Source organism: Delphinapterus leucas, chromosome 20 (assembly GCF_059928025.1).
Source record: "Delphinapterus leucas isolate spDelLeu-1000000601 "Yukka" chromosome 20, BTC_Dleu_Yukka2, whole genome shotgun sequence".
NCBI lineage: Eukaryota > Metazoa > Chordata > Mammalia > Artiodactyla > Monodontidae > Delphinapterus > Delphinapterus leucas.
The window spans coordinates 51,467,159-51,494,000 of NC_143148.1; the positions used below are offsets into that span (position 1 = coordinate 51,467,159).

The window sequence follows — 26,842 nt, forward strand, 5'->3', positions numbered from 1 at the left end:
CATTTGCACAGTCTCCCTCCCTGTGGGCACCCCTGCCAACCGAGGGGTACATTTGTTACAATCGATGAACCTACAGTGACACATCATTGTCACCCAAAGGCCATAGTTTACATTAGGGTTCACTCTTGGTGTTGTACGTTCCATGCATTTGGACCAATGTACGATGACATGTATCCACCACTATAATACTGCACGGGATGGTTTCAGTGCCCTGAGAACCCTCAGCGCTCCACCTGTGCACCCTCCCTCACCTCTAACCTCTGGCAACCAGTGATCTTTTGACTGTATCCAGTTTTGCCTTTTCCAGAATGTTGTATAGTTGGAGTCATACAACTATAGCTAGAAGCCTTTTCCCATGGGCTTCTTGCACTTCGAAATAGGCATTTAAGGGTCCTCCATGTCTTTTTCATGGGTTCATAGCTCATTTCTTTTTAGCGCTGAATCGTATGCCATTGTCTGGACGTACCCCAGCTTATTCATCCGTTCACCTACTAAAGGACATTTTGGTTCCTTTCACATGTGGGCGATTAAGAATAAAATTGCTGTAAACATCCCCATGTAGGTTTTTGTCTAGACATAAGTTTTCAGCTCATCTGTGTAAACACTGAAGAGCACAATGGCTGGATTATGTGCTAAGAGTATGTTTAGTTTTGTAAGAAAGTGTCAGGACTGTCTTTGACCCGGGCTGCCCCGTTCTGCGTTCCCCCCAGCCGTGAACGAGGGTTCCTGTGGCTCCACAGCCCTGCTAGCATTTGGTGCTGCCAGTGTCCTGGATTGTTGTCATGGTAGCAGCGCAGTGGCATCTTCTTGTTTTACCAAGATTTGTTTTTAATTGTAATTTTTTCCACCACATGAATATAAGAATCTGAGATGGGTGGAGGAGCTTCTTTACCCCTGAATCCAGCACGTCTATCAGGAGTCTGGCCATTTGCTAATAACTGAAGCTGGAATCCTCCGCTGGTAACCTCTTACTGTGACTGCTGGCCATCAGGAGAGATCTGAGACTAAGGCAGCGGGTTCTCAGTTTGTGTGCGTTATGTTCATGAGGCCAAATAATTTTAAGCTATGGGTCTGTTTGGGGCCTATACCAATGACAATAATTATTGAAATAGTGAATGGGCATTAGGATAATTGGTTTGTGAGCAGAGATAGTGTGTGTGTAATGTCCTCCATCAACACCTTATTGCATATTTAAGGTACTAACTTGATTGAATCCAAGCAGCCTTCGTGATTACAGAGTCCTCATGGCATGGACACTTGGCACTGCATCGCAGGGGCAGTGGCTGGGTCCGGAGGCGTCACCCTTGACTGTTTTTCATCAGAGGCTATGCTGTTATATCTCAAAAAAGAAAAAAAAAATTAAAAGGTAGACTAATTATATACTGGAAGTACTGAGACTTGGGGAAAACACGTCTAAAGGGAATATGTTATTTTTAGGAAATCATCAAGGTCATCAACATAAAGGGAATAGAAGGAACTTTGTTAGACTTCCTATCCCATCCTCTGAGGGTTGTTCGTGTTGCTTTGTAAATTTCACGCCATCATCGGTGGGACTCACTCTAGTCCTTTCAGAGCTTATAGGATTGGGGGTTGGGGGGCACGTCTCCGCCCACCTCAGGGCAAGGTTAGCGGGAGGGACCATTTTTCCAAACTTCACATGCCCTGCTCACAAAGTTTATGATAAAATAAAAACTCTTCCTGTATATGTATAACTGATTGACTTCGTTCTAAAGCAGAAACTAACACACCATTGTCAAGCAGTTATACTCCAATAAGAACGTTAAAACAAAACAAAAAACAAAAAAACCCACGTCTTCCTACTGAGAATCACGACCCACGTATAATGGTATTGCTGGGAGTGTGAATGATTCAGAGACAGGAAAGGCTGCATCCACTGGGCTTCATGGGAAATTGGTGGCGTGCAGAGATCGGGAGCTTTCCACGCTAAGAAGAATTCAGAAGGGACATTATGTTGTCTTATTGATTCAGTGAAAGAGCGTGGTGGCGTTTGATAGGATTATTCGGGACTCTTTTTTTCTTAAATACAAATTCAGAGTCTTCAGTGGTCTCTCCTTCATTGTCATTGAGAGATAAGCACAGTAACGATTGAGTTAAGGTTGAATATCACAGAGGCGAAAGGAATAATTCTGAGGACTTTTAGTCTATTAACTATATGAGGCTTCTTAATAGTTTGGCTTAAGGCAAAAATGATTTTATTCTAGTTTCATCCTCGCTGAGTCAATAATTAACGGAGTTTGATTAAAACTGGATTTTACTAAGTGTAGAAACCATCTGGGCCTCTTTCCTTCCATATGAAAAATGGTGAGTTCTTGTCTCTGATTAGTTCCAGGCATCCAGCCTTGGGGTGAGGCTCAGGGCCCTGGCTTCATCGTAATGGCCTTGCTTGGGGGAGGCAACAAGATGTTCCTTTCCACCTGGCCTTGCTCCTGCAGGGGGGGCAGCACGGACACTGCACCGTCTCTCTGACTGGCCCATGGGGAACCCTTGGCTGTCTACCAGCCCCTTCTATCTTTATTTATCTTGGCCCCTGTTCCACATCTCTGCTTTTCACCGTGGTTAACCCTCCTAGAGGACCAGGTGAGACTCGTGGGGATTTCCTGTCCGTCGGCCACTGGCAGAGACTTGGGTCACTCAGCAGCTGTCTTTGGGTCCACGTGCTGGGTTATGGAAGGGCTCCCTGCATTGCCACTCAGAGCTTCTCGCCACCTCCTCTTAGACCATTGCTCGTACTGTGTAGTCACTGCTTGCTCTCTTCACCGTCTTCCCCACCAGGCCTGGCCTCTTCACGAATGAGGACTGGGTTTTATTTGTTTATCTCTAGCACCCGTATCCAGCACAGGATTTGACAGCAGCCAGGGTAAACTATATCCATGGAATGGACTTGGGAAAAGAATAAGGTCAAGGCGATGTAGGTGCCATTTTCTCTGGTTGTTGAGAGCTTGGATTTCATGCCATGGGGCTGGGCTCTGCCCTCACGTTTCACGTTTCCAGGCTATAAACAGCCATTCCTGCTTTTGGCTGCCTAGGATTCAGTGGTACCAAATCCTTACCGTTTTGAGGCCTCACTGCTTTGAGTCTTTTAAGAAGGAGGTAAGAGAGGCAGATGGGGAGGAAGTGGGTTGAAAGTTTGATTTAGCGCAAGGAGAAAGAAAAACAAGCAAAAAAAGCACCGTGAAACAGAAGAGCAGGCAAGAATGGCTTGTAAGGCCCGTTGAGGGTTTGGTGCGTGGTGCCCTTGCAACTTTCCAGTGGAGGGTTTTGCCCGCCTGGGTGAGCTGCTGTTTACAGTCAGCGCGGTACTAATTGTGTGTGTGAGTGCGTGTGCGGCGGGGAGAAGATGGGCCTTCAAAACAACCGTATGGGTTGCTTGGCATTTACTGAGGGTGTTAAATCTCCATCCCGGTTGCCAAGATTAAATTGCATCATTCCCATGGCCGTTCAGTTTCACTGTGCACAAAACATAGCCACCATTCTGATACTTCTTTCTCCCTCTCTGCTCTCCTTCTTTGATTCCTTTCTTTCTCCATCTTTTTTTTTTTTTTTTTAAACATACCGCACGTTTCTCACTGAGTGGGTACCATTCACCACATCGAGTAAAACCCCGGCGAGATGTTCCAGGCACATGCTGCCAGAGCACCTGGCCGAGACACCTGAGCATTTGTGTGACGGGGGTGGGTGGATGCCTCATGACCATTTACAACATGGGGAGCTCGTTTTGGGGGTCCTCCTGTTTATTTCCCAGCCGCCTTCCAGCTGGACTGGCTTTTTTGGGAACACGTGGATGTTTGTGCTGGAAGCTCCAGTCATGTCATTTAATTCCAGAGCTCTTTTTTTTTTTTTTTTTTCCTATCATGAATTATTCAGGCAATGTTTTCTAGAATTGTCATCAATAAGTACAGACCCAGAGAGAACGTGTATAACCACGCCTGCACCGGGCCTGCGAGGAGTCGGTATTTTCTGGCTCAAAGAAGTTGCCAAAGAGAGGATTCAGAGCCAGTGTGCTTCCCTCTCTGGGCAGTGAGTGTTGCAGGTACCACACTCAGGTTCGCTGATGTTTGGCTTGGATTAAAACCCAGCCGGGGAAATACACGCAGCCCTGCTGGCGTGGAGCGGGGGGCGGGGAGGCTTTTATCCTCAAACGTTCAGCAGTGAAGAATGGCGGGCAGGACAGAGGGTCGGCCAGGAGCCAGCAGTTGAAGTTCTTAGTCAGTATCCACAGAAGTCTGAACTTGGCACATAAGCGCCCTCCCCCTCTGCAGGGATTTTTTTTTTTTTTTTTTTTTTGTATAATGAAACCATTCTTGGAAGAGTGCCTGCCTATTGTAAAAAATCAGACAGGTCAGTTCGGGTATCTGTGTTTGTGTAAACATTTCTGGCATTATTGGCAAAAAGCATCGGACAGGAGGGCCCAGGATGACCACGGCCCGCCTGCTGCAGCCATGCACAGTGTTTTTGATACGAACTTGGGAGATGGGAAGAAATCAGAAGTAGAGGCTTCATGCAAAATGGAATGCTGCCGCCCATTTCTCCCAGCTTCCCTTCTCACTGTACTCCAGCTTTTTAGCTGGCTGTCTCCCAAACGGTGGTCCTTAGCTTCGGCTGTGCGCTAGGATCGCCTGGGAAATTCGTGAAAAATAGTGATGCTCCAGACTAATTGAATCCAGATCTCTCGTGGGGGAGGAGGATGGCTTTTATTGGACGGGCGTGCAGGGTGGCAGTGAGGGCTGAAAACCCCAGAGCGCTCCAACCTTAGATTTCGGGATCTGGAGAGAGAGATAATGTCCTCCTGGAGTTTTAGGTGGAAGGTTTCTGGGGGCGTGGAGCTGGGTCAGATCCCCTTTGAAGAAATGAGATTGGGCTTTCAGCTCGACCCAGGGTTGTAGTGTGCTTCCCTGGAGGCTGTTACCCTTTCCTTGTTTTCCTTCTCCCTGGGTCACTTTTAGGTCCATTGGAACTGTACAGGGTCTGCCTGTCCTTAGCCCTCCGATATCCTTTAAAAAAAAAAAAAAGCCTTTATTCACACGTAAGGCACCAACTGTACAAGTCATTCATTTAAAGTGTACAATTCAGTGTTTATGTTCACAGAATGGTGCATCCATCACCACCATCAATTTTAGAACATTTTTATTAGCCCAAGAAGATCCACACTCCTTAGCCATCACCCCAACTGCCCCTTCTCCCAGCCCTGGGCAACCACTAATCTGCTTCCTGTCTCAGTGGATTGGCCACTGACATTTCCTATAAATGGAGTTATGTAATCCGTAGTCTTTTGTGTATGGCTTCTTTGACTTAGCATAATGTTTTCAAGGCTCATCTGTGTTGTAGCGTATATCACTACTTCGTTTCTTTTTAAGACTGCATAATACTCCATTGTGCGGATATATCACATTTCATGGATCCATTCATGAGTTGAACATTCGCATTGTTTCCACTTCCTGGCTCTTATGAATAATGCTGCTATGAACATCCATGTACAGGTTTTAGCGTGGATTATATTTTCATTGCAACATCCTTCTATGGCATGTCTTGGCAGTATCACCTCAGCCGTCAGGGAAGTGTCTCGAAATGCTTTGCATCAGAAACAAGTCATTATTAGTGAAGTGGGCAGCTCCGGACCAGGGGCCAGGGTACCTGGGGGCCTCTCACTCTGCACCTGCTGTGTGACCTGGAACTGTGAATGGCTCAGCTTCTCGGCAGAAGAAGGAAAACAGTCCCAATTACTCCTCTCCCCACCATAAACCCCCATCTTCCTCCCCCCCACCAACTCCCACTTGCAGAGATAGCAGACGAACTGCTTTCTGAGAAAGGAAGGTGCCGTGTTCCTTGATTCCTACAAGACGTCAGTATCGTTTGTGTGATTCATGTGTCCACGTCTCACATGTTCCCACTGAATGTACTTGCGCCTTCTCACAGCCTCATCTTTCATGTGTTGCTGACTGTTTTGAGATTGATGAGGCCTAACTCACAAGCAATGTCTGTCTGGATTAAGGGAACCTGAGAATCACTATTTATGTCTGACCCTGGGAAATTCCCTGTAAGCTGCTTATAGGAGGTGCATGCTGAGAGCATGATGGGAAGATGGAGCCTTCCGTCCCGTGGTAAAGTCTGGAATCTGCTCTCATTCCATTTTACCTGTGGTAACAGTAAGCTAACAGACCCATGGTCCTACCTGTAAGTATCTGCCGACAGTTCCACTCTTGTAAATTTAGTTTAAAAACTACATAAGCTGCAATTCTGATTTTCGCCCCCATACTCTAAGTCTTTAGTATGGATTAAAATATAATCCCTTATTGTAAAAAAATAAAATAAAACATAAACACTTTGATCAAGATGGTTTAAACTACATATGCCTCTAATTTAACTAACAGTAAAGTGACTATTTTCCACTTAAAACACCATCAATGTGCCATGCTTTTTTGCATTTGCATTTTTAAAACTAAAACTTTCCACATCATTAAAAATTAAGTTTCTCTTGCAAATATTCAGTGTGCAGAAACACTAACAAATGTTTATGCATTATCTCACCACCAGGGGGCATTGTGGTTTGACCGTCCATTTTAAACAGCCTGCATTCTATCAGTTTACCCAGAAAAGAGGAGGCCTGGGTGTATTTCTGATTCCTCCCAAGAAGGACTCATATCTGGAAGAGAACAGATGTTGATTCTTTCTCCTCACTAGCAAACGGTTAGTGTTGTCAAATTTGCTAAACCTAGCAGTTGAAGATTAACATGCAGTATATACTAGGCATGTGGCTAACTGTACAATAAATAGTAAATCACATTTTTATGCTTTCTCTGAACTTGGAAGCTGCAAGTTTTTTTTTTTTTTATTCCCTGTGTGTGATGAAATAAATAACATTGAAATACATTTTAAAGATGTCAGTCGGGGGAAAAAAAAGTGCTTGGCAGCTGTGTTTGATAGATTTCTTTTATGATTAATTCTCCTATTAAGTTTTAATGACTTTAAAGATATAAAGCTAGAAACCACAAAACTAGGCATGGTTAATAAATAACTGAAATACCAGGTGTATAGAAATGCATCTGTGGAAAAATGAACTCATATATTCTCTAGGATGTATCAGGAAACAGATCTTTGGCAAGTGGAGAGGGTCAAATATCCCCGAAGGGGGGGAAAAGTTGAAGAACAGTGAATTCAAGAAGATTGTCTTTCTTAAAGAAAATCCTTTGAGAAAGGTACTCTCTAAGATTCACAGACGTAAATAAATTGTTTTCTGAACCAGTGTTTATCAGCAAGGCGGTTGTTCTCTTGGAATGCATTTATCCATTGTGGGTTTTTAAGCATCTCTGTACAAAATTTCAAGTATTTCTCAGAATTTCTTGTCACAGTTTTCTTCCCGGGCTCATCGGGCATGGAAAGTGCCGTGTTGCTTTGCTGTTTTAGAAATGCTCAGAGGACTGCCTGGGACCCCGAAGTGGGGAAGAGTGGTGACGGGGTTTTAGTAATACTATCTTTTTTAATTCCTTCTGCACCCAAAACTGATGAAATATGACTTGGTTCTTCCTCAAAGCATCTCTGTGAATCGGGGAGGATAGAAGAATTAATTCTAGGTTCCAAACAGCAAAAGTGAGGCTTGTCAGGGGCTTGCAGGCTTGGCCCGGACTCTGAATTCTCCCTCTGAGCCACCCCACGTCGTCGGAGGGTCTGCAGGTTCATGCCTGGGGCCCTCTGTGGTGGGCACAGCTGGATTATTTACTTTCTAGAACATCTCGAGTTCCTAAGCCGACCAGTTTAGAGACCAAACACACATTAATTAACATGAATAATGACTAAGAAGAATTGCGGGGCCCCCAGAAGAAGAATGTATAAATGTGCATGTTTTTGTATATGCTTATGCATATGTGTTTGGGCCTGAAAGGAGACAAAGGGTGTATTTTACACAATCCCTTCTCTCCACGCAGGGCTCTCCTTGAGCTTTTCTGAGTCCCCAAAGCACAATAGGTACCCTTTGGAACCTTCACACCTGGCAGCCCCCCATGCTTCAGAACTTCAAATCTAAAGATCTTTTAAATACACAGAACTTATTTTTGCAAGCTCTTGGCCCTTTCCAACTGAATACCGATTCCCAGCCTCGAAAATGCCTGGAGTGAGAAAACAGGGAATATTGTTCTTTTCTGTTTATATTATTTCATACTGAGTCAACACACTTGCCAAGAGTCCGAGGCAGCTTCTGGCTTGACAATGCCTTATTTAACTAGCCTATTTCTAGAATAAAGTCAGGGTCCCCTGGGGCCCTCTCAGTGGCACTCAGGTCACTCATGAGCTGGAATAGACCAAAGCAAATAAAGCGAATCTGTTTCTCCAGGAAAATCATCTTACTTTTTTTCCTGGGCTAGGCCACGGATTTGGCCCTGGAAGCCAGAGGGCCTCGGCCAACACCGGATACCCAGCTTGCCCGGGGTTTCAGAGCCCTGGAATCTCAGAGACCTGCCTCTCGGGGCTGAGGGACTGCACCAAAAACTGAGGCTTTCTGCTTGCTCCCAACCTGGGCAGCTAGCTGCTGGGCAGTCTCTCTAGCCAGTGCCTCATTCCAGGCCTGGCCGTATCTCGGGCTCTCCTGGTACCCGGCGCACGTCGGCTTGAGGCTGGAAGAAACTCGAAGCATTTGGCCAGGAAGAGGCAGCTGGTTCCAGCTGGCCCGATCGCTGCGCTTTAAAAATTACCCAGATGAACTGATTTTGTATCGGGAGTGGGTGGGGAGGACTCCAGGGCTGGGGAGGAAGATTCAGGCCTCTCTCCCCCTAATCATGAGCGATGTGATTTGGAGAGGGAAGCGGGGGCTTGGCTCGGCAAACTGCATTTCCTTGGCCGAGCTCCAGAGGGGAGAAAGGATCCAGAGGGAAGGCACAGGCAACGCTGTGTCCGGTTAGCCTCTCGCAGACCCCCCAGGCTCCCGGACCCTCTGCTGGGCATTGGGTTGGTTGGTGCCCCAAAGAGGGTGGCTCTGCTAAGCAGGGTCTGCCTAGAGAGGGAGGCCTCGGGCTTCAGGACTGGGGGGAGTGGCTTCCGTGGACGTGAAAAAAACGACATCAGAGGCAGGAGGCATCCCTCCAAACATAACTCGGCCTCCCGCTCTCCCTGCAGACAGAAAGGCCGCGCTCTCTTGGCCCGGTGCCTGCACGCGTTCTTGGCACGCGCAGACTTTCTGTATCACTCCCGCCCCAGAAACGAATCTGGCCGGCGACTTGGCCACTCTCTGAAATGAAGAGTAGTACTCGGGCACCCATAACATTTTATTTTAACGTAAGAGAAGATAAAAGGAAAGAGAGCCTGAGCCCTCTCCTTCTTGATTCCCTCCACCCCCAGAAAGTCTAGCCAAGAATCTGCAAAAATGCATCCACCCACCCACATGTTGACGGGCAGGTTTGAGACCCTGGTCGCCTTTCCCACACCTGCCTGATGCCTGGATCCAGGGGTGCTGCACTGCCGGGTGGGAAGGGTGTTACGGGGTAGACCCCCTTTGGAGGGTCTGTGATGACTGTTTCTTACCCAGGGCCTGTTTTACGCTATGCCCCAGTTCCTTCAGGCCAGGTCCCTCCTCATCTGTGCCGTTGCCTTAATTACGGGGGAAGCGAGATCTTTCTAGCTAGGGCAACATTATCTCGCCTAAAAGGATAGACCCTGAGACTGCTCTTACATTCAGCCAACAGAGAGCAGAGAAGGGAAAGAGTCAACCAGGAGTAGAAAGAGTATGAACGATCTCTGTGTGTTGACTCCTTTTCGAAAGACAAGATGAACAGAAATACACACATATAAATATTTCTTTCCGGCCAACCACCATAGATTAGATTTCACATTCGAAATGTAAATCGTGCCTAGGAAACACCGATGTTTATTTTAAGCAACTGACCCTCAGGGATAAAAATAAAAAGGAAAAGGGAAACAAACAAGCCGCGTTACTGACAAGAGGTAGGATGTTCTGTTTTCTATCTCGCAGCTATTTTCCAGCTCTGGCATTTCTAGGGAACGCTTTGGAATACTTCTGGTCCGGTTCATCCATGAAAAACCGTCTGTGTTTTTATGCTTTGAAAAGACATGCAGAGAAGCCCACAGCATGTCACATTAGGTGTCTTATGGAAACAGCAGGCAGCATCAGTGACACCCACGTACCGTCCCCGCCCCCAGCATCCTTTGAGAAATGTCTTGGGGCTGTCTCTAGCCAGGTCAGCCCTGAGCTTCTTGATCCACACGCTGGACTGTTTGGGAACACATCTGAATTTCGGTATGTAGCAGGGGAAACGCCGTCTGGCTGTTCCATTCCGTGCCCATGCCGCTTCCTGTGTCCCCCCTTAACAAGGTGTGGAGGAGCCTCGGGATTCTCACCACCTTACACTAAACAAGATGACACGGCCCTCTAACTGCAGGATGCAGCCGATTGCTCTGCGGAACAGGGTTGGCTCACCTTGCCTTGACATCAGGGCATCCCTGTGTTTTCTAGACTCATGCCTACCCGGATTCTCGCTCTTTTATTTCTCAAATCAGTTTTTGCCTTGGAAACAAGATTCAGAGCGTAAGAACGTGGCTTGTCTCTCACACGTTATGGAAGGCGGGCCGTGCCCTCCGTGTCAAATGAACGGAAGAAAAGCTGGTGGTCCCAGGGATGGAGGGAGAAATTGGAGCAGGGGTGCTGGACAGGAACCCATCTGCACAGGTGTCGCTGTGCCGTAACTGTGGCGGGTCTTCCTCCGCGGGGCCGTCTCCGTGCTGTGGTTCCCCGGGCGGAAGGGCGAATAATGCTGGTCCCTCCACCTCCTTTGTCTTTGTCAAACCTACCAACTCATTCCAGGAACACAGATATTTCATTATCTGCTACTGTTACATCTCGATCCTGGATCCCCAGGCTGTGTTCAAAACTACCTCCCTCTCAAGGAAAACAAGGGGATTGTGCCAGCAGGATCTCCTGTTAGCGTGTGTGTGTGTGCCCGTGCATGTGCACATCCGTGTGTACATGCTTGTGCACCGTTGGCACTGTTTCCAGCGAGCAGTAAAGTCCTCCCCTCCTGTGGACCTGGGACCTGGCAGTGAGCTGGAGCTGGCAGAAATTTTGTGACCGAGTTGTTAAACACAGTCACTACGAAAACTTAAATTACATAAACTTACCTTTAAACAGATTGTATTCAAAACGAAGTTGTTAAAGCTCCTTGCCTCCTAGTCGTTTAACGACCTCTGCCTGTTTTTATCTGTGCTCCTGGGGTTGTCTGGGTCTGGATGGCAGAAATGCTCCAGCCCTGCGACCACTGACATGACCTTGCTAGCTTGAAGCAGCCCTTGCTGGGAGTATTTACACCACGGAAATGGGCAAAAACTCCACCAGGCCTTGGTTGATTGTTTTGTTTATATTGTCTTGGCTTAGGAAAGTCGTTACAGTGTTAATAATGCAGATTAAATGTAAGGGTATCATGACTCTAGTCATTACCTTACGAATATTATAAAAAAGAGGAAATATTCCCTTAGCATAGGAAAGAAAAACTGTGATCTACCTCAGCAAAGAAGCTGCTTGTGCCATTGAAGAATGGGTGACATTTCAAAATATGACTGTTTTGACTGTTTCCCTTTCATCCTACTGGTTAAGTAAAAAAAATTCTTACTGGTGAACTTAAAAGCATCAACCAGCACTCACCAACTGCTTCTTGGCAGTGGATGCAAGAATTAGGCAAAAATCATTGAAAGCACTGGGTGAGAGTCAGCTGGCTCTGTGGAATTTATAATGAAGAATGTTGCATATTTTCACTCGTAAATTGTGTGCCAACATCTTTTATATCAGTAAATTTTATAATGGACCTGTATAGAGTTGGCCCTCCATATCCAGGGGTCCCGCGTCCCCAGATTCAACCAACCTTGGATCATAAATATTCGGGAAAAAAATTCCAGAGATACCCAAAAAGCAAAGCTTGAATTGGCCACATGCTGGCAACTACTTATATAGCATTTGTATTGCATTTACAGCTGTTTCTATACCATTTACATTGTATTAGGTATTACAAGTAATCTGGAGATTAAAGTATAGGAGAGGGTGTGCTTAGGTTATATGCAAATACGGTGCCATTTTATATGAGGAACATGAGTATCCTCGGATGTGGGTGTCCATAGGGGTCCTGCAGCCAATCCCAGGAGGATCCGAGGTACGGCTGTATATATATTTATAGGCATGCTTCCCTTCTTGGAGACCAGACACACTGGATTCAGTCAGCTGCTCGCTTGCGAAAACGTTGGAGGGTTCCTTGAGACGGCGTGTGCAGACGGGCCTGCTGCAGTGACTGGTGCAAAACCACAAGGACAGCCGTGGTCATAAATACCGTCTCCATCCCTGTCACCATCGGAGGGAGCAAGATGACAAGTGCCGGCACAGCGTGTCCAAGAGCAAACTCACCCAGCGCGATGCGCTGCCCGGTGCACCTGGGCGAGACTGCGTGCCTGTGGTCCCAGGGTGTTCATTTTCCCAGGACAAAAATCTACTGTGGCTGGCAAATTTCACGTCTCCCCCTTTCTCTTCATATTCACGGCCCTTCCTACAGACTGTACAGAAATCAGGAAGAAGCAGGGGGCAGTTATCGTTCATGTAAAGGCGGCCCATCTCTCCCCAGCACACACCTGGTCTCCAGATACAATCAGGGACCATCCATTTCCGTCTCCTTACATCAAGCCTTTCAGCATGGTTTACAGGTACCCCTTCTGCCCAGAGGCCCTGACCTTTCAAGAAGGATTTGAAATCTTTTGAGAGCTCTGAAATGATGCGAACCTGAAATATCCACCTGGAAACGAAAAGGGAAGAAGGTGACACCTGGCCGTCCTGTGGAAAAGGATCCCGGGACCTTGCAGAGCTCTTAGACATTGTGGGAACGGCTAATTTGTAGGTCCCTTTCACTTCTGAGAGCCCGGCATCCTGTGTCCTAGGCCTGTTGCCTAAGACTGGCCCAGCCTTGTGGAACAAAACGGTTTCGGAGTGATTACAGTACCTCCTGGCTTCCATATCCGCCTGTATTTCTTGTTATTCTAGTTGAGTACTGCCTTCAGACAGAGGTTGCCAATAAAGTTCATTGTAGGAGCCCTGTGTCAATATCTGTTGTACCCCTCGCCTGGGGTGCCTGTAATTAAAATGCCACAGAGAGTCTGGGAGAGGCGTGAAAATTTGATGGCAAATTGATTTCAGGTTCATATTGAAATTTGTCCTCAGCTGGACTCGATAGGCCTGGCAGCCATGGGACGGCTTTTATCAGGAGGGTCCGCTAGAATGAGACAGAGCTGTCTCGATCTGAATATTAAATACAGCGCACTGTTTATGACAGATTATTCCTTTAGTGCTAAAGCACGCAGCTACTTCTCTTTACACAGTCTTCTCCATTGAATGTGTAAGATAGGATCGCACAGATCCATTTTACATATGAAAAGAAGTTGTATAAAACTCTCTGGGCATAAGAAATAAAGAGTTTTAGAAACGCTGGCTTCAAACACAGGATATTCTATCCAATATTCTAAACTTAGAAATGCTCCTTGGATCTAATTTAAGAAAGCTAGAAAAATAATGGTAATCAAGATAGTGTAATCAAGTATCACAGCCTTATATTGTTTGCTCAGAATAGTGCATTGCAGAAAAGGAAAAAAGCCACATAAGTGGAGGAAAAAATCCCAGTATTTAATATTATAAATTGCTGGTTCCTGTAAACTCACATTTCTGCATCACATTATAAAAGCCATTATCCTTGTGCTATTGTTCATGCAGAAATGCACTATCATGATAATACAATTTTAAAAGTGTATTTGTTTTTAGAATTTAATTTGAAAAAGGTTTGAGGGAAAATCATGTGGAGTTTTGAGTGTTTGTAATTTTAAAAATGTGTTCAGTTGAATTAAATGTGTTCAAGAAAACCCACTTTATAATCTGAAGCTGTTTCTTGGGCAATTAATTGTATTTACTTTAGAATTCGACATGTGATTAGAAGCAGTTGAAAAGAGGAATACTCAGATGGGGTGCCTTCCTTCATTTGTTTAGCAAATAAGAATTGAGTCCCTACTCTGTGCAAAGCAAAACTGGATGAGAAGAGATTTCTAGGTGGGATTTCAATGAGACCCAGGGCCCAGGCTACCCTGTCACTATATATAAGTGGGGCCTTGATGCATTTTTCCAAAATGCTTGAACTAGTGATGCCAAAAGCTGCCCGACCGGCTTAAAAATAAATGAAGGGTATAGTCTCGTTCCTTTGAAATGGAATTTTAAAATGGAAACAGAAGCGATTCCCTTCATTTCCTGGAAGAATCTAGCTCTGCATCTCGCTCAGTGTTATTTCTCAGGCAGTCACAGGTACTAAGGCCCATCAGTGTAAAGAGCCCAGCATATGCTCATGGGTCGTCAAAGTCATTCCTTTGCACATTCAGGAGATATTTATGGATCTTTTATTAGGACAGTTTTTATGGCCCAAGATTAAAAGTTAAAAGTTAAATAGTAAAAGTAATGAAGATGTGCCTTTGGAGGATCCAACTGGTTTGTGTTTTCATTCCCTCCGCTTGTCAAGGCCCATTGAATTTTGATGATAGCATTAAAAAAAAAAAAAAAAGAAAAGGATGCCTCAAATCATTTTTGGAAGGAGACAGTGTATGAATTAACAAATTAATAAAATAACCTATACTCCAAAGATGCTAATTTATATCTTCTCTGTAAGTAGGAGGCTTTTCTTTTTTGATGCGAAATTTATTTGTGGCAGCTTTAACATTCTCAGGAAATACTGTGGGCAACATTCGATAAAAGATTGAATTACTTGATCAAAGAAAATAAATATCTAGATAGTGCATTCACAGCCCTGAGAGGAGTGATCCGTAGAAAACGATGCTCCTTGAAGCTTCATCCGAGGGTTGGTTTCAGATTCTGAGGTACCGTATTGTAAGGTAGTTCCTGTTGGCAGGGAGCAAGTTCAGAACAAAGCTGCGCTGTATGATGGATGAATCAGAGATCTAGTGGGGGTGGAAATAGTAGCCTGGCCTTGGGTACGGATTGCCTATGAATTCCACTGATACTTATTGATGCACAGAGAGGGCAGATAAAGAAGGATTCTGTGATCTAAACTATTTCAGAGATGCAGTACACATCAGAGCCTTTTTTTTTCCTCCAAAGATTTATTTATTATTTATTTAATTTATTTTTGGCTGCGTTGGGTCTTAGTTGCGAGACGCAGGATCTCCATTGAAGCATGCGGGATCTTTCATTGCGGCGCGTGGGCTCTTCGTTGTGGTGTGCGGGCTTCTCTCTAGTTGTGGCCCGCAGGCTCCAGGGCGCATGGGCTCAGTAGTTGTGGCGTGCGGGGGCTTCGTTGCCCTGCGGCCTGTGGGATGTTAGTTCGCAGACCAGGGATTGAACCTGTGTCCCCTGAATTGGAAGGCAGATTCTTTACCACCGTCAGAGCCTTTTACATGCAAATTTCTCACACCTAAGAAAGGAAAAGAATAATAGTATTTTCCAAACTTACCTCATGACCGCTTACCGTCCTCCCCCCACATTTTATTTTATATTTTATGGGACAGTATTATATACAACACCCAAGGAGGAGATACTTAGTGTTTTCCAGTTTTATATTACCACTTAGCCCTTACTTTCCCCCTCTTTTATTATTTTGTGGGACCAGCCTTCTCTGGAACACCCTCTGGGACACTGTCTTTACTCACAGGAGTCTGTTACAAGTCCTGATTCACTCAACACTGCAAAGGGTAATTATGTGACAAATTTTTCCCCATATGATACTTTTTAAAACCCTGTTAATGGAATGACTCAAAATCATCCAACACATAATAACACTAAAACATTTAGAAAGACTTTTCTCTGTTTACAGAGCCCTCAACTATCAGACAAAAAGTTAGAATGACTTTCAGAAATACCAAGGTCGTCTATATGGTATTCTAATAGGAGCCGATTTTAATATCTTTACTAATGCACTTGCTATAACTCCCTCCTTTAGTAATTAGATAATTATGTATAATTAGCTCATCAATTATGTGCAACAGCTGCAGTTGATGGTGTGTGTGTGTATGTGTACAACCGCCTGGCAACAGCTTGTGAGTTCACTATTAGACCTGTGAAGTGTTTCTTCTTGGCTTGTTTTCACTATTTTTTTCTCACGTGTGGAGGTGAAGGGCAGTGCAGTGAACTACAAAAGGAACAGAAATGAAATGATCTGGCTGCCCTGGTAAATTTAGAGGAAAGCGTCATCACTGCCCCTTGGGGCTCTCAGCACTGATAACACCACCCTTGCCAGTTACCATGTTCCCTAGGTTACTGCCTGCCCCGGGGCCAGAGAGCAAGGGGTTTCTGATGCATTTGAAAAATGCACTTAATGTTGACAAAAGACTTGTTATATATTATTAAGTGGAATGCGCAGTTTAAAAAATAATACAGAGTGGTTTCCTTGTTATATAAAAATATAAAATGGATTTACATAAATAATATTACTATAAGTTAGCTGCCAGCCTGCCTTCCTTTTCCCAAGAAATATTGATGAGATATCGATTCTGTGCCACTCCCTGTGCTGGTGCTGCGAATATATCATATAACAAGATGACCATTGTCTGTGTTTTGCAAATGGAAGGCATTTTGTTATTTTAAAAACTGTTTTTCTAGAGTTGACCACTTCTGGAATGGATTTGTCCCTTTTATCATCAGAAAAAAAAAAAGTTTAAGATGCTGTAAGTTCCTAACAAGGCTAAGGCTAGGCACGTAGTAGGGGCTCAATAAACACTTCACACTTCTTGAGTTAAATGCAGTTATATTAGCCTTTGAAAGCAACGTTGAGATCAGACACTGGCTTTTTAAATTTATTTATTTTTTCGTGATTTGTTTGCCCTTTTGCGATCATTCATTTACCTGGAGGTACTCAGGGGGAGAGGTGGGTGACAGGCACATCCCCTGTGGACTTGTCCTCGGGAAGGCCACTGGTGGGACCACGCGGGCTCACGTCGCCATCACTGACCAGAGCAGGTGGTGGCCGGTGAGACACCGGCCTCCATCAGCTTGATCACATCCTGGTCTCTGCCCACCTCCCCCCTACAGCTCTCTCTGCACCTCCCTTCACACCTGCCGGGCTCCAAGGCCAGCAAGACTGCATGCTCAGCACCGCGGCAGGTTTCTTCTATAAAGGCGGCTTTGCAGAGGGCAAAGGGTCCTCTCCTAAACACGTCAGCACATTCACTGTGGGAAGAAACCAAACATAGCAAAGAAGAAAACCCTCTAAGCTTGGCTTCCTGGCAGAGTAAAAAGGCTCGTGACGGTGACCCATCTTTGGCCAGCAGGAACTGTTTGCATTGTTAGTTCTTTCAGTCTGTCTCTCTTTCGCTTTCATTCTCCTCTCTTCCTTCCCACTTCAGTCTCTTATTTTTCTCCCTCTGTCTCCTTCCTACCCCTCCCCCCCTTAAAAATATTTTCCCACAAATTAGATGGTGGCATGTGCTCACCACAGTCAGTGAAACCACGCCAATGAATAACATGACACAAAGTCCATGACGTCCCCCTTTCCTTCTGGAGCCCCCTCCAGCCATACCAGCAACCCGGGGACCACAGCTGACAGCCCACCAGGAGCCCTTCGCACTGTCTCCCAGCTCTTGTTTTCTGTGTGCTTTTACAAGAATGCTGCCCTTGGTATGCACGGTGTGCTGTCCCTTGCTGGCTTACCTCCGTGACCGATACACATCACGGACATCCCTCCAGGTCAGTAGACGGAAGAGCGAACTCATTTCTTCTGATAGCTGCATGATATCCCGTAGTATGGATGTCCCATGACTTATGGCAGTTGGACTTGCATCCATTTTAAATTCTCATGTTCAGAGCTTTCTGGACGTTTGGAAGCATTTTAGAAAATTGACATCATCTCTGTAAACGTACGAACACGAATTCTCTCCGGAACGTCCAGATATTTAGAATCCCCTGCCACGTGGCTTGTTTGCACACTCTTACTCCCCAAACATTTGCCTCCGTTTTGCACACGTGCCGTCTCCTCTTATTCCTCTGAGCCCTTCCTAAATGCCTGCAGAATATATATTTTTTTTTTTTTTTTGCATGGGCAAAAGTCCAGCTGAAAGAATACTTATTTAGCATAATTTAAACATGAGGGTTTTCTAATGCTACTTCCATCTAAATAATTCAGAGAGCTGTTGCAAGGTGTCTGAATACTGGGGGAAGAGAGCTGTTAATGGAAACATCATCGAGGCTGAAGACAACCTGTGTTATTCCGTCTGCAGCTGAGACGTCTAAGATCAAGATCAAGATTAACATTGTCATTATCCGGTGGTATGTTATCTGAGTTACCTGCTCCTTTCTGGAGGCACGGGTCTGATTCCTGCGAAATCATTTTTCCTCCTCTCTAGGAATGGAGAATTTGAAGTGGTTTTAATTTGGACTGCGCTACTTGTTTGCCTTATATATTTTTAAAAGTTGTATGAAAAACTCTCACGTGGCGTTTCTTATTTATGAAATCAGGGCAACCGTCCTTCAAATATGAAGCAGATATCTCAGAATATTAAAATCTTGGCCTGCATTAGTAACAGCGTGAATGATTCTCCTGAAATCGACATATCAGGGAGCGTCTCATCTATTATTAAATTACCTTTTCCTCAAACAAAATATATATCAGATGTAACTTGATACCCAAATTCCTTCCCTTACTAAACTCGAAGCTGTGCACATGCACACACATCTTTATTCTTGGTTTGAACATTTTAAACATCCACAGAAAAGTAATAGAATGAGCAATAGAAAATCGTCAGAGTTGAAATTATTTCCAGCTATGTTTAAATATGAATGTCTTGTTCGACTCTTAGCATATGTATTTATGGCCGTGCGATACCATTATGGCATCGTAATGAATGTCTGCTGAATTATGGGGGATTCAGCAGGGGATACAAATGGATTTGAATTCTCTAACTGTCATGCTGTGGTCCGAGACGGGCGGAAACTGACATATCCCCCTGCATTAACACATCTGTCAAGCGTCCTCAGCCTGCGTCGGGACAGGTGTGAAATAAACAAACACCAGTCACATTATGGAGCTGCCTGACTTGGCTTTGAGTTTGCATTAATCTGGACTAAGAATAAGGCTGTACAGACTTGTTTTTTTTTCCTTTCTTATTCTGGATGCCTACCTTTAAATGAAGTGACTAGGATGCCTTATTATTTAGTCTTTATTTATGAGTAAGCCTATGTGTAGAGCACAGAGGCAGAGTGAAAAGAGGCGGTCCTGAGTTTGGACTTGACGCTCCCCTTACTAGCTGTGTGCCCTGGAGCCAGGTGACTAAACACTTTGAGCCTGAGTTTCCTCATGTTGCTTGCAAACAAATCATACTCTGTACTTCCCAATATTCTTACAAGATTCACATGCAATAGGTATGTTAAGGGTCTAGCAGGTGCCTGTTAAATAATGGCTTAAAATGTGACAGTGGACGTGGCTGTTTCGTCTGTTTTTATTATTATCATGAATGTTCTCTTTATACAAAACACACCCAGTTCCCTTAGGAGTAGGTTTTTTTTCCAGTTTTACACAATGGGAACTTACGTTTTTAGCGTCAGCAACACATGTTTACCAAGCACCCCAATTTCATTTATTTAAGAGGTATTTATTGAGGCAGAGTGCTACACCCTGGGAAACAGTAGCCGGCCACACGTGACCAGTCCCCCTGCGGCCGCCCCAGTACAGAGGTCACCTTCCAGGGGAATGGATGCAAATCCCACCTGCTCAGGGAAGGAGATTCTGGTGAAAAGAGGAGCATGTCCCGCCTTCAGAGAGGTCTCCATCCCACCAGGATGCTGCCCACTTCCTGCGAGGGGCTTGGCTTCCAGGCGGGACTGGAGGAATGCTTTGCCCCTGATTTCACTGTGCACAGAATGACATTTCATCCGCTGCCCAGGGGCAGCCACCTGTGCTAACTGGTGCCCACGGGCCCTGTGGTTCATAGCTCTGCTGCCCCTCAGTGTAGGATAAGGTGGCTTGCGCCCTGTGGAGCATCTGGCGAAACCTCCTTTAATCCCTGTTTTCTGTGCTAGATTTCGTAGCACTTACCAAAGTTGTTAAGTCTGATTTTTGCTTAACTTTTTTCCTAGTTCAATCTGATAAATTAGGTAGGTTGTAGATACACATGTAGTCTTTGAAGCAGGGCTGCTTGGCTCTGTTGGTTAGCTGTGTGGTCCTTGTGCCTCAGTTATATCACCTGTAGAATGGGGATCGTAATATCCCAGACCTCAGTGAGTTGTAAGGATGTCAAGCTTTATGTATTAAAATGCTCAGGGAAAGCCTAGGACATGATGAGAGCTGCAGAACTCTTTGCTTTTGCTTATTCTTCTTCTTATGAGTAAATGCATTGTTCCGGTAATATTCATCTTCGGGACATTTTTTAACACATTTTGGCTTAGTTCTACCCTCTCTCACTCACTGCACCCCATCAAACCCCTCCACATAAGGTAAAACATGTTAACAGTCTAATCTGTTTCTTTCTGAATTTTCTCTATGCCCATATACATTTATGTGAATCCTCCATATGGATATATACAGATACACGTACATATTTAGGGTTTTTGTTTTTCTCTTTTTGGTAGTTTTGCTTGATTAAATGTGAAATCATTCTATGCATACTGTCCTGTATCTTTCTTTTCTCATCCAACTAAGGCATGATGTTCCGTGGTGTGGACGTACCGTGATTTATGCAGTCATGCCCCATCTTGAACGCGTTGAAGGGCATCCATTTAGCTTCCAAAGGTTTCTCCGCACACTCCTGCCCAGCCACAAATAACGATGCGATAAGCATCTTTGTTCCTATGTCCAGACTGATGCTTTTATTTCAGTGGGATGGATTCCCAGGTATGGGACTGCTGGGCCAGACTCTAAATTTTTAAAATGGATTTTTATCAATCTAATGGAGTGTGCTGACGAGAGCCAAAATCTTGATGGAAACACTCAACCGAGAGTGAACTTTTTAGACGTAGAAGTGGATGGTAATTAAGCGCACACACATTAAAAAGAGTAATTTGACCAGCGTTATCACAGTATTAATTGATTATAATGTCTGGAAGACTTTTAGATTCCAATATTTGAGGGTGGGGAAGCAGGTGGAAACTCCACCAGTTATGCCCACAGATTTTGCACACCAGCATTAGGAAGTAGCTAGCTTATCTTTGCTAGTGTTTTTGTAGGAGGCACATCACTAGTAAGTATCATCGTGGATGCCAAGCACCAATGGTCAGTGGCTGTCCGGACTGTGCAGTGGACAAGGATGCCGAGGCTGAGTCCAGGCTGGGGCGCTGGGGCACCAGGGGACCCTGGTTGGTTGGTTTGTTGTGAAGGGTACGATGTGTGGGAAAGCATCACGCATCCACTACTCCTGTAGCAGAGTGTACATTTCACCCTCCCAAATCTCAGAGGCGGATAACGGAACGTCTGTGACGTGGACTGCCTCTTCATCCAAGGCTTCCAGAGGCCCAGCATTTGGAAGCTCAGGGAGGGTCTTGGTCGTGCCCGATGGGTGAGCCACGAGTTTGCATTTTACCAAGGTGTTAGCAAGTAGAAGGTAGAAGAGCTCAAAATAAGTAATAGCATGGGGGGGTCATCAGAGCAAGCAGCACGGGCTGAAGGGTTGACCTTATAGGGTGAGAGAGAGAGTGCTTGTAGACCCTTCCAGAAACACACTTCCTTAGTCTTGGAGGAGAATTGAGTTACTCTGTTTAACTGCACAGTGATTAAATGATTTCCTTGATTTAAAATGTTTGACAGCTTCCTTCCGTAACCTAATTCTTGATCCCATTGGATCTCGGAAAGTACGTTTTGTGCATCTCCTCTGCTTTTAGGTATTACTTTTAACTGGGGGCTAGTAAGTGGTGATGGGAAGATTCCAGGAGTGTATCAGAGTTGGTGGAATGTGGGAGAGGCAGAGAGACTTAAAAGGCATGTTCTGATGCCAGTATCTTCCAGCTGAGTTAAACTGGGTGAGTCGCCTACTGTTTAGGCCTCCTCTTTTGACACGTGGGCAGAATTCTACTTCAGTCACAGGGCTGCATGCAGCTTAATGAACTAAGTGTGCTAACTTACGTACATTTTGAATAAATGTTAACTAAGGAGATGGGATTCATCATATTGGTTTCCAGACTGTCCAGTTTGTTGGTGTTGTCGAGATGCCTACCTTTACAAGTGTCCTTTTATTTTACTAGTCTTTGCAAAGAGTCCTTCTCAAAGTATTAAGTAGTATTTAGCTAATGGTTTAAAAAAAAACCAAAAACACCTTTTTTAGTGTTAATAAATGCACAAGAAAAAGCAATTTACCCTAAACTCTAGATCTGCGGAAATTGGTGTGTGTGTATGTGTGTGCACGCACATACAAGAGCATGTACTGTTTAGCTTGTAGGGTATGGAGGATTGTTGAATTTTAATGGTGTGTATATAGTTTTGGTCCTGGAGAGGGGGAAAGGGAGCATTTGAAACTCATGACAAATTTTGCAAATTAGGGGGAATCTGAGGTTCAGAGAGATTAATATGCCAGCAAGTCACCTTTCCGGGAGTGGTAGGGCTGAGTGCAAACCCACAGCTGTCTACTCCGAAGCCCCCTTTTTTCTGCGTATAGAAGACTGCAGGAGAGTGGGGAAGAGAGAGAAGGCATTCTTTTAAATTCAGAAGTCGATCTGAGATTCATTCACTTGGGTGTTGTTCTCTTTCCTAAGACGGGAAGTAGATTCATGAAACCTGGAAGTAGTTGAAAAATGAGGGTTAGAATTTAAAAAAAGAAATCCAGTTAAATCAGGCCACCATTCTGGTTCATTGGAGGCTTGTTCTATATTAAAGAAAAACAAAAAACCTTATTCTTTGAGTGTTTCTTAGACTTAGCTTTCCCCTACAAGTCACCTCCATTCACACTTCTGGAAGTTTCCTTCTGTGCCGAATGGTGATAACTCACCCAAGTCCTGGGCTCTGGCTGCAGTTTCTTCCTCTGTCTCTGATGTCACTCCTCTCTGCCTTCTTCAGAATCTATTATATGACCTCCAGATCTCTCTTCGACTCCCTGTATTACCATTAGAAGACATCTACACTGGGAAATCGCCCAGTTCCTGTTTTTGATTAATATTTTATCAGCTGCAAGAGGAAATGGTATTCTATAGCAACACTAATAAGTAATTGAGCAGATGAGATGTCCCTGCTAGCTTTGGTAAAAAGTACGGGCAAGGTTACAAGCGAAGAGCTTGGGATAATAAAGTCTGGTGTCTGAAGCGAATATCTGGTAGGGTTAAAATCTAACACTGGTGTGCACAGGAGTCAAGCACTAAATCCTTCCCTGAGCAGTGGCTTACCCATTTAATTTATTGACAGTAGTCATTGCAACAGTAATAATTACTACCTTCATTGAAAGCCACAGATCTAAAGCAAAGGAGCTAAAATGTTAACTCATGTAGTATTTAATATGCACCATTATGTATAAATTCAGGGTTATTAAGTGGACAGCTGTAGACCGGATACGCTGCAGAACCCAGCAAAGGCTGAGAATTCTGCTCGCCCTACTGTATTCAAATCGTTCGAGAAGAGAGGAAGTACTCTAGCCAGCAGTAATAATACCATCCGGTAATTACCAAATCATACATGTTTGGGGAGCTGAAGGTCACGGGCTTAGTAGCAAGTGTAGTCTGTCCTGACGCATTTCAAATGTTTGCATTCTATATCCGGGTGGTGGTATTTTCATTCTGACTGGACAGCCTGATGGGAGGAAAAAGAGTTATTCTTCCATATTTATTTTTCTTCATCTTGGGTGAAAAGCCTTTTTGTTGTTCGTAAGGTAGTGGGGACCAACCTTCAATAAATGGAAATGATTTCAGCACATCATTCAGGCTTCCTTGTACAGAGACGTTCCGTTTTCCCTCATAAGTGGTGTCCGGCATGGGGTGTCTGATTTACGAGAACATGACCTTTGGGCCATCAGAAAACGTCTGCCTAAGCTCTCCCTGCAGGAGGCCAGGCCTCCTGGGAGGCCCAGTCTACAGCCAGGAGCAAGACTTTTAGGCTAAGAAATTGCAGATAAGAGCATATCACCATTTTAAGAAATACCAGTGGATTTTTTTTTTCTTTCCTTGAGTATTTTATTAACATTTGCTACTGTACTCAAGCCCAGTTCACTTAGGCTTGTGTTTCTTGTGCATCACATGGGAACTTTCGTTAAATTGTGGCATTCCAATTTGTGTGATTATCAAGTTGACATCAAATAACGCAAACCGTCTTTTAGCCTGCATTCCTCACTTTGGAAATCTCTGATGCATTTGGGCTTGACTCCCTTCTCTTTATAAAGTCACCATTTTTATTGCTAAAGTAATACCTTACCTTATGTTACCATTTTTATTGCTGGTGTTTAAGGGAAATTGTCATGATACTCCTGACATGGGAACCGGGCACAGCCGTTAGGGATGCAGCCACACATGGTACTCGTTTTTTGTTGTTTAAAACTGTTTTCCATCACTTCCCTCTCAATCTCTCTCTATTAAAATCCCACTTAATTGGTAACATGTAATTGTTTAGAGACTCCACATTTGTCCTTTAATGAATTATTAGCATTTTAACAAGTAACATTTAATATCTATTAGTGGAAGTTAACATACATGAATTACTTAATTTCTTTTGACAACACATATGTTTTCTTATCAAGCCAAACAGAAAATATTTGCCTGCAAGAAATAGTCGTCGTGGTTCTTGCTTTGCAGTCAGGGACCGAACATGTGAGTAGCAATGCCTTGCAGCCTCCACTGCATTTTGCAGGGGACAGTGGTGAGGAAAATGCCAACAATATGTTGTTTCTTTTTAAACAGTCTTCCTCACTCCTAGGACCCAAGAGGGCCAAGGGCAGTGGTGTGCTGCAGTGAACATTTAACTGCCTGGAACGTATCACAAGGTGTACAAAGGCCACATCTTCCAACTCCTCTTTCTGGTGTCTGGGCTTGAGACTCACCAGAAGTTTCAGGAAGATGAGTACTGCTTTAAGAAAAAGGTCTGAGGGAAAAAGTATAATTCTTTTCCTTCTAACTGGAGATATAAAAATCATATAAGCGTGATGTATCATTTGAATGGAACATTATATTTTATAGTCACAGAGCCCATGTGTCATCAGGTCTGTCTCTGACATCCAGTAAGCGCTTCTGGCCTTTGTGATTTTGACAAAAGTGCTTCTGTGACAGTGTTTTGGCGCCTGTGCACATGGCCCTTGGTGTGAATATATGCTTCCGGGTCTGTGCTGGAGCAAAGGGGTGGAGCTCAGAGCACCCGGAGGAGGGGCGGGCCCCACTCCACCAAGAGCGGAAGGAGGGGCTGGAGGCAGAAGGGAGCAGTAGCTGAGGCTGGTGCAGGGCCGAGCGAGGCGGCTTCTCACCGCTTCAGGCCCCCTTGCTACCCTGGTAGCCTTCAAGGTGCTGGTCGTTCTGGATCCTTACATCAGGAAGCGTGGTGGCCCTGAGCCATCCTTCCTCTGACCGTCGTGAGTAAGGACACCAATGCAAGGGGTCAAATGCAAGCGACTCCTCACAGGTACCCATTGAAATAGGAGAGGTCCCAGCACCACTGTGTAATGTGCCAGACCCAGTGCAAAATGAACATGGGAGGTTCCAGCCAGGGGCGGGGAAGTTAATCTCCCCTTGCCCTGGACCCAGCATCCCAACCTTGTGTGGACAGGTGTCCTCCCAAGGATTGCAGCCTCCACTCTGGAACATACTTGGGACCTGGATTAGCATGTGCAAGAGGCCCTTTTCCCAGTCGCCAGCCAAGCACAATGTGGTTCTGTCAGCCCAGGACAGGGCAGGGCTGAGGTCATGACCTCTGGCCGTCCCCACCTCCAAGCCCAGGCTCCCTCCAGGAGTGAAGGGCTGCAGGGCGTTTGGTGTCTGCTGCTGGGGACACTTGGGATAAGGGTGACAGTGGTCCCAAGGTGGGGCTGGGAGGGAAGGGCTGGCCTGGCCCACGGTGCAGTGGGCAGAGAGCAGTTGGCCTAGAAGCTGTCCCGGGGGGTGGTCATGAGGGCACGGCAGACAGACAAGAGCTGACTGCAGACTCCAGTGTTCCATCGGACTTCACTTACAAAGCACAAATTGAGACATAAAATTATTAAGCATTGCGAGATGGCGACCACAGAGCATTAGGGCCCGAGCATGGGGCCCTGGGGACTGCCCTGGCTCTGGATCCCAGGAAAGCTTACCCATGGTGTGCAACTTGCAAACATTTCCAACTAATGGCTTCCAAGAGGCCAAGTCACAAGCCTGTGAATTTAATGGAAAAGCTTTTGGTTGAGAATGTGGCATGTGGCTATTCTTATTTGGAAGTGAGTTTGAAGCAAATCAAAATGTGAACCCCTCCCGCTGTTGGTGAGGTGGATGTGTGACACGGGTGTTAACGTTTGTTGAAACACACAGAGCGTATATACTTTAAACGGATGCGGCCTGTTATGTGGAAATTATACTTCAACACAGTTGACTTAAAGCCACTCTGTGGGGATGAAATACTCTGTGGGACCTGAGGACCACAGTGACTCAACTCACTCTTCTAAGTTGGTGGCAGGAGCATCCTTTCCACTTGGTTTGGATCCCTTAGATTAATCAGCTTTAACTGTGTTTAATTATGGATTTTTTAGTCCCACTATGTACCTGATATAACTTAATATTTGTTATTACATTGAATTGTTATAATAACCCCATGTGGAAGGTATTCTTTTGTCCAGTTGGGGTGGTTTTGCCCATCAGGGGACCTTTGGCAGTGTCTAGAGACATTTGTGGTTGTCACATGGCGGGGGGGTTGCAGGGAGGGAGGGAGGGAGATACTGGCATCTA

At 45.0% G+C, this 26,842-nt stretch overlaps 1 protein-coding gene across 6 annotated transcripts in view; it reads left to right on the plus strand.

Annotated features, from left to right (window-relative positions):
- WWOX (WW domain containing oxidoreductase) overlaps positions 1 to 26,842 on the plus strand; it is a 982,828-nt gene that overhangs the window by 341,986 nt on the left and 614,000 nt on the right. The window contains exon 8 of one of the 6 annotated variants that reach the window (XM_022583121.3): positions 1 to 26,842. This exon is cut by the window's left edge and continues 53,333 nt beyond it; it is cut by the window's right edge and continues 9,841 nt beyond it. The exons of the other annotated variants lie outside the window; for them this stretch is intronic. The gene's annotated coding sequence lies outside the window, so the exon portion shown is untranslated. 6 annotated transcript variants of the gene reach the window in all.